The following is a 16,756-nucleotide window of genomic DNA, read 5'->3' as shown; positions in this document are numbered from 1 at the left end:
GATTCTGAAGGCAATTAAAACTGTTAACATATGGTCTTCCTTATCTTTGTAACGGCCTTTAAGCTTCGCCTGGCAAAATTGTATTGTATTATGTTTATTATGTTTGTATTATATACTTTTGTATGTCATTAGTGTTCTGTATACTATTTTTGCAATAAAGATGACATGAAGAAAAAGAAAAAACTCACTGCTGAACAGCTTTGTTTTCATAAATCACATGTGTGAGCCTGCTGGCTCTGGGAGGCGGGGCTTAGGCTCCCATTGGATGTTCCTATCAAGCAATGAACCCCTGGAAAGAGAATGTGATTGGCTACAACTGGCATGATTGGCATGTTGATAGCCAATGAGAGCTGTTTCTAAGATGGCCGCTCAGAGAGGGCGTTTCTCAATATGTGTTCTTCTATGGACTTGTGTCCTTGTGTCCTAGTGAAACGTCATGTTTGGTGGCCAAAGTACTGACCCAATACACAAGTTAGCATTTCGCCAAGAACAGTTAAAATCCCCGGATGTGATCTCGACACGCCCATTTTACCGAGGATACATCGGATGGTGACTTGTGTGAACTTGGCCGGGCAGGTATCCCAGCATTCAATTCGGGTGTAAAGCGCTTATGGTTTCCGGTACCCAGATACTACAGAAGTGGTAAGTTTTTCACAAATTAGGCTACTTAATATTAAATCCATAAATTCAGTTTTTTAGACGTTTTAAGGCGAGAAGTCAGCTGTGTAGATTTACAATATAGGCAGTTTAACGTAAATGTATGGTGAATTAAATAAGCCTTCGGAGTTTGAAAGCTCCGCAAACCCCGGCGGGCGAGCTTGCAACGCCAGCCGGGGATGACTCTCTCGAGCCGGTCAGTCAGTCAGCTCACAGACCCCTCTTGCCCCTCATTTAGACAGACCACCTCAGCAGCAACGACGGCAGAAGAAAGCCAGGTCCACAATTGTAAGATATTTAAACAATTTTTACCGCTGTTATTCTGCCGTTACAGTCTGCGTTTTGTTCTGTGTATGGTTGGAATTGTTTTTGTTTTTATCAAGGGACAACTGAGGAAACGAGGGCGTTGATTGAATGGCGCAGTGCCAATGACCGCCTGTTTACTGGCAAGAGGAATTCAAGTAAAAGTGGATGGGAGTGAGTCTGCATAATAATAATAATAATAATATTATTAAAAACGCCATTTATGGCACTCAACGTCACCTCCCTTACAAAAATGCATGCAAGAATTTCAGATTGTAAAAATCCATCACATCCTGCATAATTATGAATATTCCTGCAGAAGTTCTGCAGGACTTGGGCTTACATCAGATAAGATCTGTACTAAAGCGAACAATAACCACAAAAGCACCAGGCATTTTTGATGTAGTTGTGTTATGACAATGCATGTCGGTCGTGCAGGTATTTAAGTGACAGGTAGAAATGTACGTTATTTTTTTTGGATACTCAGTAAATTACACCACGCTCAAATGTTATATTTCTTGTTAGTGCTAGTAGTATTACTAATGTCGGTGAGGTTGTCCTGTTTTTGTTTTTGTCCAGTGTCTTCATAAGCAAGTCTGGCATGACTATAACTGTGAAACAGGCAATGAAGAAATGGAATAATTTAAAAGAGAAATATAAGGTAACCTACCATTGTTTCAGTGGTGAAGTTGTAGGGCATGCTTTTAATTTAACATAGGATTAAAAAGATCATTCCGGTATGCAACTATTTGAACTCGTGTAGAAACTAATAATGCAAATTAAATAATGTAAATTTGTTTATGTTTAGGAATTTAGGGATCCTCCTACAGGAAAAGGGGTGGAGGCAGGTGGGGTGACCGCTGCAACCTGGCAGTGGTACAGTCTGATTGATGCAGCACTCTATAAGTCCGCCTCTGGTAGTTGCTGCAAATCTCTCAGCCACTACAGGTGGGGTTGTCACCTCCCCGTCCTCATTGCACAATGAGCAGGCCAACCCGCCACCGAATAAGAGGGCCAGGGTCAGTGAGGCACTCCTGGAGTTCATGAAGGAGCAGGCAGAGAGGGAAGAGGCCAGAGAGCAGCAGGCAGTGGCGAGGGAAGAGGACAGGGCTGAGCGATACCTGTCTCTCTTTGAGAGACTTGTTAATAAATTATAAAGTGTTAAAATGAAATTTATTATTTTAGTTCATACCTGTCTTTGGTAGTTTAGAAATTTGCTTTATTTACATTAAATAAATAAATACATAATACTGACAAACTGAGATTGAGTCTTTATGGTACAGATATTAACAGTTTTACATTGTGTTAACATGCTGTGGCATGTCATTAAAAGGAAGGGGACAATTTACAATTTCTAATGAGCTGCTTCTTTCTAAGAAGTAAAAGTACTTGCTTTTATTAAGGGTTTATTTACATTGGCATTATATGAAGTCTGTATAGAAATACATTAATTTTAATTTCTTATAACAAAAGGATTTAACTTATTACAGGAAGAATGTAACTTTGATTGCAACGACGACACTTGCATTTCACATGACATAATCATTTATTGCTCATAGTTATGCTCCCTTAGAAATGCAGGCAGCTCTCCAGGGGCAGACACCTGTGCAGCAAGTCTTGCACGAAGATGAATGCCGGAGAGTTCCTGATCACCTTGATCAGGAACGTTACCCTGATGTTCTTCATCCCCTCTTCCTCGTCCTCCTCCAGAATATCCCCGGTCAACAGACAAGGTTGTGGAGGATGCAGCATGCTGAGATGACATTTGGGGCAAATAGAGGCCGGATCTCCAAAGCCCTCAGGAATATTGCTCGCCAGCGGTTTTAAGCATGCCAAAGCAGCGCTCGATGATGCTCCTGGCCTTGGCATGGTGCTTGTTAAAGCGTGCTGGAACTTGGCCTTATGAAAAAAAAAGGTCACATTAAATGTATGTAGTGTTTCAATTGCAATAAACATTTGTAATATTGTGTATTCTCACCGGCTACAGGCTGCCGGTATGGCGTCATGATGGTGACCGGATGCTGCAGACATGGGTACCCCCCATCTCCAAGGAGAAAGAAGCCAGGTGGTGGATACAGAGACTCCTGTACATCGGTGACCTCCGGAGGACAAGGGCGTCATGGACTGACCCTGTGTTGCCAACGTATGTGTCCATAGATTTTCCTCTGCTGTCACACACCCCCTGAAGGATAACTGAAGGAAGAGCTTGCGATTAATGTAGCACTCTTTTGTGGTTCAGCAGGTGGGACAATTCGGATGTGGCATCCATCTATTGCACCAGCCACATAGCGGAAGGCCTCATGACCAGCCATGTGAGCAAAGCCTGCTCCCACCTCCTCCATCTCATCTGGCTTGGGGAAATGAATTATATTGTGCAGGATGGGCCATCATGTGTTCCACCACACTGTGAACAATTCGTCCAACAGTGGATCTCGGAATGGCAAAGATGTGGGCTGTGACTCTGTACGAGGTGCCACATGCGAGCCAGTACAGACAAACGGCTACCTCGATGTCATGGCTCCATCCGTGTGACTTTTGCCGTGGTAACATCTGGACCAGCACGTTGATGGTGTCCCTGGAGAGCCTAAAGGCTGGCCTTAGGGATTTCATGAATCAATTCATAGTCTGGCTGGAAACAGGCCTTCTCTTGAACATGAAGAAGCTTCTTAAGTAAGTTTTATCTTGAAGCTTTTGAGTGTTCTTTAGGTTAGTTAGGAGTTTAAACAGAGACACAACAGGAAGAATAAATCCATCAAATCAAGTCCCCAATAATCAGGACGTGGCCTTGTTTTATTTCAGGTAGTCAGCATGGAGCTGTTCCACATTCCCAGACATTTAAAACAAGTCAATCATTGGCGATATTCTACGAGTCAGATGAATAAATCAGCTGTTTGCTATTTGAGCTGCTCTGTTTCCTGCTGCTCCGTCATTCTTTAGTGTCCTCTGGAAACAGGTTGCTGTCCTTTATGTCTCTTTTGGATGACATCATCAGTGTCTTTGCTTTAGTCTGAAGAAACTCCAACAGATTTAAAACCACATGCAGTTACAGAAAATACAAACAGGAAATAGAAAATGTCAGACAAAGAATATGAAATGAAAAGTCCCCAAAGTAGGAAAATAAAATGTTAATCTACCAAACAACAATAACTGGAGAGCATCCAATTAAACATGGCTGACTTCCAGTATGTCCGGTAATGAAGAGAGGAATGTTTGGACATTTACAGATTCATTTTATTTTTATTTACCCTTTATTTAACCCGGAACAATCCCATTGAGCTACAGTAACTCTTCTTCCAGGTTGTCTGCCAAGAAAGGCGGTAATAACTTCATTACATAAAGACAGACAATGGTTCCATACTACACCACAATCTCTATAGATACTACAACACATTACACTTCACTTCAGACAATGCATACATGCAACTTAAACCGGGTCCACTGAGATTTGAACTGGATTCAGAGTCCAGAGTGCTACCCATTACACCATGGAACCTTTAAAATTGTTGCAACGGTTTGCTAGGCAGTTTCTTTCATAATATCCACATGTGTGATATTAAAGGCAAACAACAATCATAACGCAGATTAAAAAAGCAAAATTACTGGCCCTTAAGTCATTTAGTTAGCTAAGCGTTCAGAGATGTGGGAAAAGCAAGTCAAGAACAGGTTTTAAAGGACTTGCCACAGACAGTGAATGCAGCAGTAGATATGTTTACTGTGTACAAACACATGGGAACTTTACATGTGTTGACAATAAAGATGCTCAAGAACACTCAACTGCAATTGTGTTTCTTTCCCAAATTCATGTCCTCTTAAATACAAAGAACTGCTAAGTTCTTTATTACCAATTTCATGTCTCAGACATTATTCCAGATGAAACACTAGTTGTCAGAAGTGGGCTTTGAACCCCCGCCTCCATGGAGACTGCAATCTGAACCAGCGCCTGGACCAATCGGCCATCCTGACTGATACATCAAATGTGATGCTTAGTTTACTAAATGACTTAAGTTAACCAGTATTTTTGTGTGCCTTCAAAAGCATAAGTGTTGATATTATGAAAGAAGCTGCCTGACAAACCAATGTTACTTTCACAACAGGGTTCCATGGTGTAATGGTAAGCACTCTGGACTTTGAATCCAGTGATCCGAGTTCAAGTCTCGGTGGAACCTGGTTTTAAGCCAGAGTACTGGTGAAATAAAAAAATCAACCTCCACTTTCCAGATCTAGGCTACGGGTAAAATATTCCTGGATTTAGGCTCCAGTCTCTCTGGAGGCGTGGGTTCAAATCCCATCACTGCCATTTGCAAATATTACATCGCTGGAAGCCAACCAATGTGGTCTCTTACAGCTGTGTCATTTGGCCTGAACTTGGTGAGTAACTAGAATCATCCATCAATCACCCTAACCTTGCTGAGATTGTTCTTTGTTAACCTGAGGTTCAACAATTCGTGAAACCTTCCTTTCCAGCACTTTGGAGAAGAAAAATCAACAAATAATTGCAACCAGTTTAATCGTGATCTCTAATTGTCGTTATCATTTTGGCCATAATCGTGCAGCTCAAAGAGATTTTTCAAACCAGGTTGGGCAAGTAACCTTTCTGCTGACTTCTTGTAAAAAAAAGCAAGTAACATCACTCAAAGAAAGCTACTGCGATGGCTGGGAATCAACCTAGGTCAACTGCTTGAAGGCAGCTATGCTCACCACTATACCACCATCACTGGGAAATACAATGTCCACTTCAAATCTTGTAATACATCTGGGCATTGAGACTGTGAAGTGCGCTCTATCACTGAGCTACAGCCCCTGATGATTCAGAAATTCCTCCAAGGGGTCCTGTGTTATCACATTCACAGAATGGGAAGTGCTTTCATAAACATTGTTGACCTTTAATAGCTCAGTTGGTAGAGCGGAGGACTGTAGAGGCACAAATCCAATATCCTTAGGTTACTGGCTCAAAGAAGCAGTGTCTTCCAGAGTTTCCCTTCACGGATCAATCAAGTATTTCTGATTCTGATGTAGAGATGGACAGCCGGCCCAAAAGCATAATACTTCTTGCCGAGACATAACAAAAAAACCAAGGAAGGGCTCATTTAAAGGTTTTATTGCTTACTTAGCCATATAATTGTAACATTATTTATTAATATAACATTAAAAATAATCACATGTTAGTCATATTTTTTATGAATTAATTTATTTAAAAAAAACTATTAAAGAAGATAAGGATAAACAAGATAAGATAGGATGGCTGAGCGTTCCAAGCGCTGCTTTCAGGTCGCAGTCTCCACTGGGGGCTTGGATTCAAATCCCACTTCTTACATGAATTGTTTCCTTCTAGAACTAATTTCAGAGACATGGTATTGGGAAGCTTGAATTCAGCTATTCTCTACATTATAGTGGACATTAATTTGGGCACGATACTGAATTGCAAGTACAGCCGTACCTTTGTGAGAATCTGCATTATCAACCCTTGTAAAGTTACCATGTGTACACAGTAGACCTATCTACTGCTGTATTCATTGTTAGTGGCAAGAGCTTTAAACCTATTCTTGACTTGCCTTGTTCCACATCCTGTGTAAACGCTTAGCTTACTAAATGACTTAAGTTAGCCAGTAATTGTTGTGTGTGCCTTCAATAGCATAAGTGTTAATATTATGGAAGAAGCTGCATGGCAAACCAATGTTGCCTTTCAGAACAGTGGTTCCATGGTGTAATGGTAAGCACTCTGGACTGTGAATCCAGTGATCCGAGCTCAAGTCTCGGTGGGAACTGGTTTTAAGCCAGAGCACTGGTGAAATTAAAATATCAACCTCTACTCTGTCCATATCTCTGCTAACGGGTAAAATATTCTTGGCTGTTTGACTGAAAACAGTATGTTGGTGGTGGCTGGTTGAACTGTGACCTGTACTTCATTTTAACCTAAAAGAGCTCCAAATTTAGACTTAGTTGAACATATTAAAGATATTTTCACTAGGTCATTATATTTTTGCAAGACAGACTTAGCTGCAGGAGGCGCTGTAGCTTAGTGGTTAAAGCGCCTTTCTCGTAAACAGGAGATCCTAGATCCAAATCCCAGCAGTGCCTGGTTATCACTTAATAAAGTGTTTCCACATGGTTCGTGATACTTAACATGTGCAACAAAGATGAAGCCTGATTTTCTAGAGCACTAAAGTGACATGTGTTGTTGTTTTGTACCATAACATTACATGTGTCCATGTAAAGCGAATGAAAGCCTTTTGTTGGAGGTGTTGTTGCAACTTTAGTGTGAAGATTATAAAGTTTTTATTATCATGAATTCAGTCTTACCTTGGAAGCTTAGGGCTCCTGCACACTGCCTGCATGGCGTGAGCGTGTCAGCTGAGGTTAGAATGCCTACCGTATTGGTCAATACTGTTAACATGGGAGAAATAAAAACAGACACGCCACACAACGCTATGTTAACTGTTGAGGAGGACTAAATTAGGACTGTGTTTTAAGCGTTCCATGGCTTTCCATAAGAAATGTCATGATAACAGCTGTTTTCAGTGTTGATGGAACATGGCCTGACTGGAGGGAGTGGTTTATGACCTTTGTGATGAGGGGACTTATGGCAGGAGGTTGGATTTTACCAGGGCTGTGGGGAAAGGGTCTCTCATCTCTCAAGGTCCTTGCATAGGACTTCTGTTGTTCTCAGTAGGCCTTCCTATGAACAGTGAGTCCTGAGACGTCGCTCAAGGACACGTCCAGCTGTTTTCATTTGCCGGAGTTCGTAGGGGTCCCCTACTGGAGCTGCTGGACGAAGATGCATGTATGGAAGCAACCCTGTTCATTAGCTCGTTGTATTCTTGCAAGACAGACTTTTCTGTCGAAGGCGCTGTAGCTTAGTGGTTAAAGCGCCTGTCTTGTAAACAGGAGGTCCTGGGTCCAAATCCCAGCAGCGCCTGGTTGTCACTTAATGGAGTTTATCCATATGATTTGTGATTCTTAACAGACAAACAAAGATACCAGCTGCCTTATTTTCCAGAGCATAAAGTGACATGTGATGTTGTCTTATAACATTATATGTGGCTGAAAATAGTCTATACCAGTGGAGTGGAATGCTGGCTTTAATAGGTGCAGGTGGGCTGCACGCTGTTATGTCAGCCATTTTGGGAATCACTGGTTTAGACTTCCACCAATGACACTCATCAAGTGTGCAGGTGATGACGGATGGCCTCGCGCCCTCTCACCCATCTCACCCCGGACACCCATCTCACCTCGGACACAACCTGTTCCAGCTTCACCCCTCTGGTAAGTGCTACAGAGCACTTTACGCCAAAACCAACAGAGTCAGGACCAATTCCTTACCACAAGTCATCACTGTTGTTTTGTTTGTGAGCAGTACTCAAGGGTGTGCTGTGGCTTAGTTGGTTAAAGTGCATGTCTAGTAAACAGGAGATCCAGGGTTCAAATCCCTGCAGCATCTTGTTGTTGCAGTCATTACCTCTTTATGCATCCCATCATCATGTCTACCCAATCCCCATGCTACTCATTAAGCCCTGGTAGCAAATGAAAAAGGCATGTTACATTACACAGAAAGACTACAATAATACGGGCTTAAGAAGATACATGAAAACACATGAAATTCAGAGCAAGGCAAGTTTAAGCTAGTTCATTCATCAGGTTTTGTGGTTCTGTTTATAGAAACTACATCCTGTTATATTGCGTGATCATACATGAATTCGCAAAATCCCGTGGGTCCTTGTGACTTCAGTGGTCCGTCATGGCCTGCAACAAATCTGGACCTGGTGGTGTTGACAGACTGTGGATCACGGAGCAGACACGAAGCGGAGTGGATCCACAGTTGGTGGAAGTCAGGGGTAAGGCCTCCTGCACACTGCCTGTGTGGTGTGAGCATGGCATTTCTGTTGCGTGGTATTTTCTTGGTCTTGCACACCAGAAATGTTTCTGACGTGGCGCTGTTGCTGCTAGCCTTGTCTGTACACATGTATGTTTCTCATTGACATGTGATTCAATAACTTGTTAATTATTAATCTGGACTGGTTTGGAAATGAATCAGATCATCTAAAGGGGGTGGATTAACTACCCACATTACACCTGAAATACCCTCAAGATTTGAATGATCCTTTGGAACTGAAGTGCTTGGGAATCCCCATCAGTCATTCAGAACTGGCCAAGGTACTTGTGAGATAGGCTCTATCTTTGTCTGATTGATGGTACCAACTGTAATGGAGTCTTTCAGGCCTCAGGGGTTCTCCACTGTAAAAACAGAGCATATTTTACAGCTGTGATGGCCGAGTGGTTAAGGCGTTGGACTCGAAATCCAATGGGGTCTCCCTGCGCAGGTTCAAACCCTGCTCACAGCGATTGCTAACTGCAGAGTAATTAAGAATTCAGTGAGATATAGGGGAGGAAGATATTTTGAGAAATTACAGTTCATTGGTGGTGCAGATCCCTACGAGTTGGCTCCCTCTTCTTAGATCCATGAAGACACAGTGATTCTTCTTTCAGTTGCATATCCCGATATAGTCAATTAATATCAAATAATCAATGTATTAATTTTCCTTCCAGCAGCATTGAAGACGTTAAAGTAAGGCAGTCAGTGCCCAAAGTGCCTTGGTCGGTAAAGTTCATGTTTATTTCACCTCTGACCTCATTTAGCATCAAACACCTGAAACCCCACCTGACAGTGATGTCACAGGGTCCTGGTGTACACCTGGGCCATGTTCAGCCCCAACAAAACAAGGTTTAAAAATATTAAAAAATGGGTTCAATCCATTTCCCTTTAGATATGTATTGCCCCTCAACAGGCCACAACTGGGCAAAATTAAATAATGCTTGTTAATCACTATAGCAAAAGCAAATATACACACTCTTTGTAGTGGAGATAACGTAAGTATTAACTGATTACCAGGCACTGCTGGGATTTGGACCCAGGATCACCTGTTTACAAGACAGGTGCTTTAACCACTAAGTTTAATTTCAGCATAACCGAAATTTATTTTTCTTGCTTTACAACAAGAACTATAAAGTTGGACTTGTTACAACATTTTGATATACTATACTATGAGTTTTTATTACTTTTTATGAATTTTTTGACAACTACACTATGACTTTCATGAATATTTCGACATACTAAACTATGACTTTTTATGATTTTTTTGACATACTATGGCTTTAATGACTTTTTGTGAATTTTTGATATACTATTCTATGACCTTCTCTTGAAGAGGGGAATTAGCTCAAATGGTAGAGCGCTTGCTTAGCATGCGTCAGGTAGCGGGATCGATGCCCGCATTCTCCAGAGGACTTAGGAATCTTCTTTTTTAGGAATATTTGGATGTAATACAGTGTGACTTTTTATGACATTTTATGAATATTTAGTCATACTATACTATGACTTTCACACATTTTTGACATATTATACTTTAACTTTTTTAGAATTTTTCGACATACTATACTATGACTTTTATGATTTTTTTGTCATACTAAACTATGACTTTTATGAATTTTATACATGTTATACCATGACTTTTTAAGACTTATGATTTTTTAACATACTATCCTATGACTTATGACATTTTTGTCATACTATACTATGACTTTTATGATTTTTTGAAATACTATACTGTGACTTTTATTAATTTTTTGACATACTATACTATGACTTTATAAAGTTTTTGAAATACTATACTGTGACTTTTTATGAATATTTTGACTTACTATACTGTGACTTTTTATGAATTTGTGACATACTATACTGTGACTTTTTATGAATTTGTGACATACTATACTATGACTGTTTATGAATTTTTATGAATTTTTGACATACTATACTATGACTTTTTATAAATATTTCAACAAACTATAGTATGACTTTTTATATATTTTTTGACATACTATACTATGAATTTTTATGACACTATATGAATTTTTGTCATACTATACTATGACTTTTATGAATTGTTTGACATACTATACTGTGACTTTAATGAATTTTTTGACATACTAAACTATGACTTTTTAGGAATTTTCGAGACGTCATGCCATGACTTTTTAGGACTATTTCGACATACTATACTATTTTTTTTATGAATATTTTGACGTGCTATACTATGAGTTACTACGAGGCTTTGAAGACTAAAATTTATTTGTGGATGAAAATATATTTTAAACTGAATCATTGTTTTTTTTTGTCACACACACACACGCAGACACACACACTTTATGAATGAACCTCAGATAGTTCAACCTGTTTTATTAGGAAGTGGTTTTACACTCTTTCAAAATAAAACATTCATGCAACAAAACTTAAATAAGGTGCTCAGGTTTTAAAACGGACGTAAACAGAAAATAAAAACAAAACTGAGTTCTTCTGTTCTCCAACAAGAAATAAGGACGAATAAAAGGATCTGTCTCTGTCTTCGTGATGTTGGGTTGGTCCTCTAATCGGTCCCCGTCTTCTCCAGACGGATCTGTCCCCGTCTTTTCCTGGAAGACAGATTTATTATTTCAGTTTAATTATTAGGAATCAAAGTCTCCGTGTGTTGGTCCTTTGATCTGTCCCCGTCTTCTCCCTCTGATATGTCCCCGTTTTCTCCCTCCGATATGTCCCTGTCTTCTCCCACAGATCCGTCCCCGTTTTCTCTCCCTTATATGTCCCCGTCTTTTCCCTCTGATATGTCAACGTCTTTTCCCTCTGATATGTCCCCGTCTTCTCCCTCTGATATGTCCCCGTCTTTTCCCTCTGATATGTCCCCGTCTTTTCCCACGGATCTGTCCCGGTCTTCTCCCTCTGATATGTCGCCATCTTCTCCCTCTGATCTGTCCCCGTCTTCTGCCACCGATCTGTCCTTGTCTTCTCCCTCTGATTTTCCTTCTTAAATCTTTGTGGGTTTTTCTCAAAATTTGTAAAGCTTTTTTTTTTTACACGTCACTTTTCACATTTGCACAAGGAAACTCACATCTACAAAGATGAATTGGAGAGATGTGACTCCCTGATGGTCTAGTGGCTAGGATTCGGCGCTTTCACCGCCGCGGCCTGGTTCAATTCCCGGTCAGGGAATGGTCAGGACTTGACAGATTCAGGTGTAACGTTTGAAGGAGTAAGTTCCTGGACTTGTTTTTGGTTAATTTCAATTTGTCAGATTCTTCCTCATTAGTTTAACGGTAGAACCCCAACACTTTTAAAGAGTACCATTTCCTTTAAATCAGACTCCGCTGAAACTGGTCCCGGATTGGAAACCGGGCAGAAAACATGTTTGATTTTTATTTAATTTTGAACACTGAGTGATACAATTAAATGGTTCAGTCGAGTCATCAGTGAGCCGGACAACATTTGGCACTATGTCAGCAAGAAGAAACAACATAGATAGAGAAAGAGTACAGGTTTCATTGTCTTTACTCATGCACATACATGTTTTTATTCAAATGTTTATATAACTCTTTAGCCTCATTTGTTGTTTTTGTGGATTCCTGGATCCTGAGGTAGGTGATCCTACGTCACGGTAAAGCTCTCTTTGACAGCAGGAACATGCTCAATGCTTATGTAAAAGTTTTGTCTTTCTTGGACTATATTCAATTTAATACTGTTTTCCTATAACAACACATATCTGTTGTTTTATTTAGGCCATGTATCCACACTACTCCAGCATTTCTGCAACACCTACACAAAGACATCTGGAAACGTTACTCACCCAGCTTAGGTTTGAAAAAGGGTTGAGTTGTAGTCTGTACAGACAGACGGGTAGTTTCCTCCCTATAGAAATGTTTAAAAGGATATTCTCCCTTGTTACTGGTTGAACAATGCTGAAATGTTTTCTAAGTCATTCTTATTACTGTAACTTTAGCATTGACTTGACTGTTGAATTCAGTAAGTGCTACTTGTTGGGGCAGTTGAACATGACAACGCTACAGACTAACGGAAGATGGATGTCATTGTAATCACATTCAGATCATCTCAAATGGAGACACTGATGATTATTGGGTTCATAAGTGCTTCTCTTTGGGGTGTTCCCGGTAGTGAGTTCATCATCAGACATAGCTCTGAACAAATGCAGAAACAAGTAGGAAGTAAGCAGAAAGGTTATTTGCCCAACCAGATTTGATAAAACATTAGATCTCTGTTACAAAATAGCTCTTGTACAAATAAGGGAGCATATCAATCAATCAAACTTCATCCACAACTATCCACAGACTATGATTTGCACTTTGTCCATGTCTGGTATTACTAACCAATTGAAATGTTTATGAACATTCATGCAAACAGGTATAGGGCTGTGTTTCAGGTTGTCGTGGCCGAGTGGTTAAGGCGATGGACTAGAAATCCATTGGGGTCTCCCCGCGCAGGTTCGAATCCTGCTGACAACGAGAGGCGTTCTTTAAGAGCGGTAGAAAACCAACAACATATGACATTACACCAAATTGCAGATGTACCTTCGTGAACAATATTGTATTATCTCATAACTACTGGAAGCCTCCAGCAATGTATTTCTTAGCATTTATTTTCAGTCTGTGTTACAAGATTTGCAGTAAACGTTGTATTGTCCAGCAGAAAGGCAACAGATATGTTACTTTTTGACTATGAATAATATCATCAGTGCAAGCATTTTTCCCAGGTTTGATTTCCAGCCACCGCAGTTGCATTTACAGGTTTTGAAGCCATATACAACATTAACATTACACGTTTTACCCAGGTTTCTTCTTTTATTCAGTGATATTTCAATTTCCTTGCGGGAGTCTTCCCAAAAGGATTAATAAAGATAAGTCTAAATCTATCTCAGAAAAAGTAAAAAATCTGAAAATCCTCAGGGGATGTAGCTCAGTGGTAGAGGGCATGCTTTACATGTATGAGGACCTGTCATCTCCAGCAGGTATTATGGTAGAGTCTTTAAAAGAACTGCAAAAGATATTACCTCCTGTGGTAATCTGACTGGTAGACAGCACAACAAGCACTTTAAACGTACAAGTTTCTATTTACAGTATTTATTAACTGTAGTGTAATGTATTTATTGTTTTATGCTCCAGTTTTAATGGGTGTTACAGCAGGTATGAGCACTGTAGTTTCTATTTTTATGGATGAAATGAACTTAAACTATTAAATTTACTCTTCAGCCGGAAGAGACATTTCACTTCAGGCACTTGCAGCAACAGATGTTATGTTGCTGGTACAAAGTATAGGAACTAGCAGAGGATGGTTTCGATCCTTCGTCCTCTGGGTTATGGGCCCAGCACGCTTCCGCTGCGCCACTCTGCTCTGCTGTGCATGCTCAGGGGCTGGACAAACAAGCCGAAATATGTCGGTCAAAGGCAGAAAGGAACTGTTCACTTGTGGCCATTAACGACAAAAAGACAAACCTGAAGAATAAAAAAAAATAGTATGCATTGTCATGTTTCCTGTATTGAGTATCATTGTCAAACATAACACCATACCTTTTGACAGCGATAAGTACCTCACTAACACAGAACGTTTAGAGAACGTTAGGGAACGTTAATTTTTGGTTCTCTAAAGGTTAGTTTGAACAAAACGCTAACGTTTAGAGAACGTTCCCTCCTGGTTATAACGTTCCCTGCTGGGATTTGGACCCGGGATCTCCTGTTTACAAGACAGGCGCTTTAACCACTAAGCTACAGCGCCTTCTACAGATAAGCCTGTCTTGCAAGAATACAATGAGCTAATGAACACGGTTGCTTCCATCCACCCATCTTCGTCCAGCAGCTACAGCAGGGGACCCCTACGAACTCCGGCAAATGAAAACAGCTGGACATGTCCTTGAGCGACGCCTCAGGACTCACTGTTCATAGGCAGGCCTACCGAGAACAACAGAAGTCCTATGCAAGGACCTTGAGAAATGAGAGACCCTTTTCCCAAAGCCCTGGTAAAATCTAACCTCCATGCCATAAGTCCCTTCCTCACAAAGGTCATTAACCACTCCCTCCAGGCAGGCCATGTTCCATGGAAAGCCATGAAAAGCTTAAAATACAGTCTTAATTTAGTCCTCCTCAACAGTTAACATAGCGTTTGCTGCGTGGTGTGTCTGTTTTTTTTTTATATTTCTCTCATGTTAACAGTATTGACAAATACGGTAGGCATTCTAACCTCAGCTGACATGCTCACGCCATCAGGCAGTGTGCAGGAGCCCTAAGCTTCCAAGGTAAGACTGAAATTCATGATAATAAAAACTTTATAATCTTCACACTAAAGTTGCAAAAACACCTTGGCTTTAATTTTGCTTTACATGGACACATGTAATGTTATGGTAGAAAACAACACAACATGTCACTTAAGTGCTTTAGAAACATCAAGCATTAACTTGTTTGCACACGTTTAGTATTGGCAAACATATAGAAACACTTCATTCAGTGATAACCAGGCACTGCTGGGATTTGGACCCAGGATCTCCTGTTTACAAGACAGGCGCTTTAACCACTAAGCTACAGCGCCTCCTGCAGTGAAGTCCGTCTTGCAAGCATACAATGAGCTAGTGAAAAGGGTTCCCCCCATCCATCCATCTTTGTCCAGCAGCTCCAGCAGGGGACCCCAAACTGCCCTTTGCCTAGCCACATAAACCAGCTCCGACTGGGGGATCCTGAGGCGTTCCCAGGCCAGGTTGGAGATGTACTCTCTCCACCTAGTCCTGGGTCTTCCCCGAGGCCTCCTCCCAGCTGGATGTGCCTGGACCAGCTCTCTACGGAGGCCCCCAGGAGGCATCCTTACCAGATGACCCAACCACCTCAGTTGTTTACACCGAGTACCTCCATAATGGCCATGCATCCGTGCTCCTCCCCAGAGGTGCTGTGGATTAGTTAGTTAAAGTGCCTGTCTAGTCATCAGAAGTTCCTGAGTTCAAATCCCAGCAGCACCTTGTTGTTGCAGAGATTACCTGTACTTGTTTTTAAGTTGCCTGCCAATCAGATGGTGTTGTGGGCGGGGCATTAAGTCTGACTCAGTGGTGAGTGAAATGGAGCAGTTGACTGACACAGAACTGTAGTGGAGCCAAAATAGCGCATTTATTGATTAATTTCATTAGTTATCAGGCAAATAGAACACCTTGTGGGCATGTTATTGGTGTTTCTGTGTAAATGTAACATGCCATTTTCATTTGCTACCAGGGTGCTTTCACAGGGATTGGGTCGACATGATGATGACGACACGCCAAAAGAGGTAATCTCTCCAACAACAAGGTGCTGCTGGGATTTGAACCCAGGATCTCCTGTTTACTAGACAGGCACTTTAACCAACTAAGCCACAGCACCTCCACGAGAAGCTACCTTGGTAAGTCTTAATTTGTCTTTTACCTTGTATAAGCTAAACATACAGTATACTGACTGGCAGTATGGGAGTAACGGCTTAACTCGCCTAGGCTTGGCGGATCAATCTTATCCAGTCAGTCTGCAGAAGAGGTGTAAGTACCTGGCAGGTCTCTCCCTTCAGTAGTTTGAGAACGCCAGCCCACTCCTTCCCTTGGTGCTGATCATCCACATCTCACCCCCATAGAGCCAGTGAAGCTCGGTCCACCAGATGGACCAGTCACCATTTGAACCAGACTTGGGGGGGACGTTTCAGAGCCCAGCATGGATCGTAGAGCAACAGCTACGGCCGCAACAGTACCTTCTGACGTCCACTGTTCCTTCCAACATGGAGCTCTTCCAGATTGTCGAGAATCTCTAGCAGCTGGATGTGCTGCCATACAAAATGAGAAAGTGGTAACCAGGTCAAGACAAGACCAGGAGGCAGTAAGTCTGCTTGAAGAGAAGACTACGCGTGTGGAGGTGGACAGAATACTCCGCTATGCTGTAACAGTTTCCCTAACTTACCCGACAT

At 41.3% G+C, this 16,756-nt stretch overlaps 6 non-coding genes across 6 annotated transcripts; 4 read left to right on the top strand and 2 right to left on the bottom strand.

Annotated features, from left to right (window-relative positions):
* Positions 1–5,054: 5,054 nt before the first annotated feature.
* trnaq-uug (transfer RNA glutamine (anticodon UUG)) lies at positions 5,055–5,126 on the top strand. Its single transcript has one exon. It is a non-coding gene; the product is annotated as a tRNA-Gln (tRNA).
* A 2,677-nt stretch (positions 5,127–7,803) lies between these two features.
* On the top strand, positions 7,804–7,876 carry trnat-ugu (transfer RNA threonine (anticodon UGU)). The gene has a single exon. It is a non-coding gene; the product is annotated as a tRNA-Thr (tRNA).
* A 1,341-nt stretch (positions 7,877–9,217) lies between these two features.
* Positions 9,218–9,299, top strand: trnas-cga (transfer RNA serine (anticodon CGA)). Its single transcript has one exon. It is a non-coding gene; the product is annotated as a tRNA-Ser (tRNA).
* A 3,921-nt stretch (positions 9,300–13,220) lies between these two features.
* On the top strand, positions 13,221–13,302 carry trnas-aga (transfer RNA serine (anticodon AGA)). The gene has a single exon. It is a non-coding gene; the product is annotated as a tRNA-Ser (tRNA).
* A 2,001-nt stretch (positions 13,303–15,303) lies between these two features.
* Positions 15,304–15,376, bottom strand: trnat-ugu (transfer RNA threonine (anticodon UGU)). Its single transcript has one exon. It is a non-coding gene; the product is annotated as a tRNA-Thr (tRNA).
* Positions 15,377–16,114: 738 nt separating this feature from the next.
* trnat-agu (transfer RNA threonine (anticodon AGU)) lies at positions 16,115–16,188 on the bottom strand. The gene has a single exon. It is a non-coding gene; the product is annotated as a tRNA-Thr (tRNA).
* Positions 16,189–16,756: the final 568 nt, after the last annotated feature.

The sequence above is a fragment of the Etheostoma spectabile genome, unplaced genomic scaffold, assembly GCF_008692095.1.
Source record: "Etheostoma spectabile isolate EspeVRDwgs_2016 unplaced genomic scaffold, UIUC_Espe_1.0 scaffold00006574, whole genome shotgun sequence".
Lineage (NCBI taxonomy): Eukaryota > Metazoa > Chordata > Actinopteri > Perciformes > Percidae > Etheostoma > Etheostoma spectabile.
Note: the sequence above shows the minus strand (reverse complement) of the source record. Positions and strands in the feature narration are given on the sequence as shown.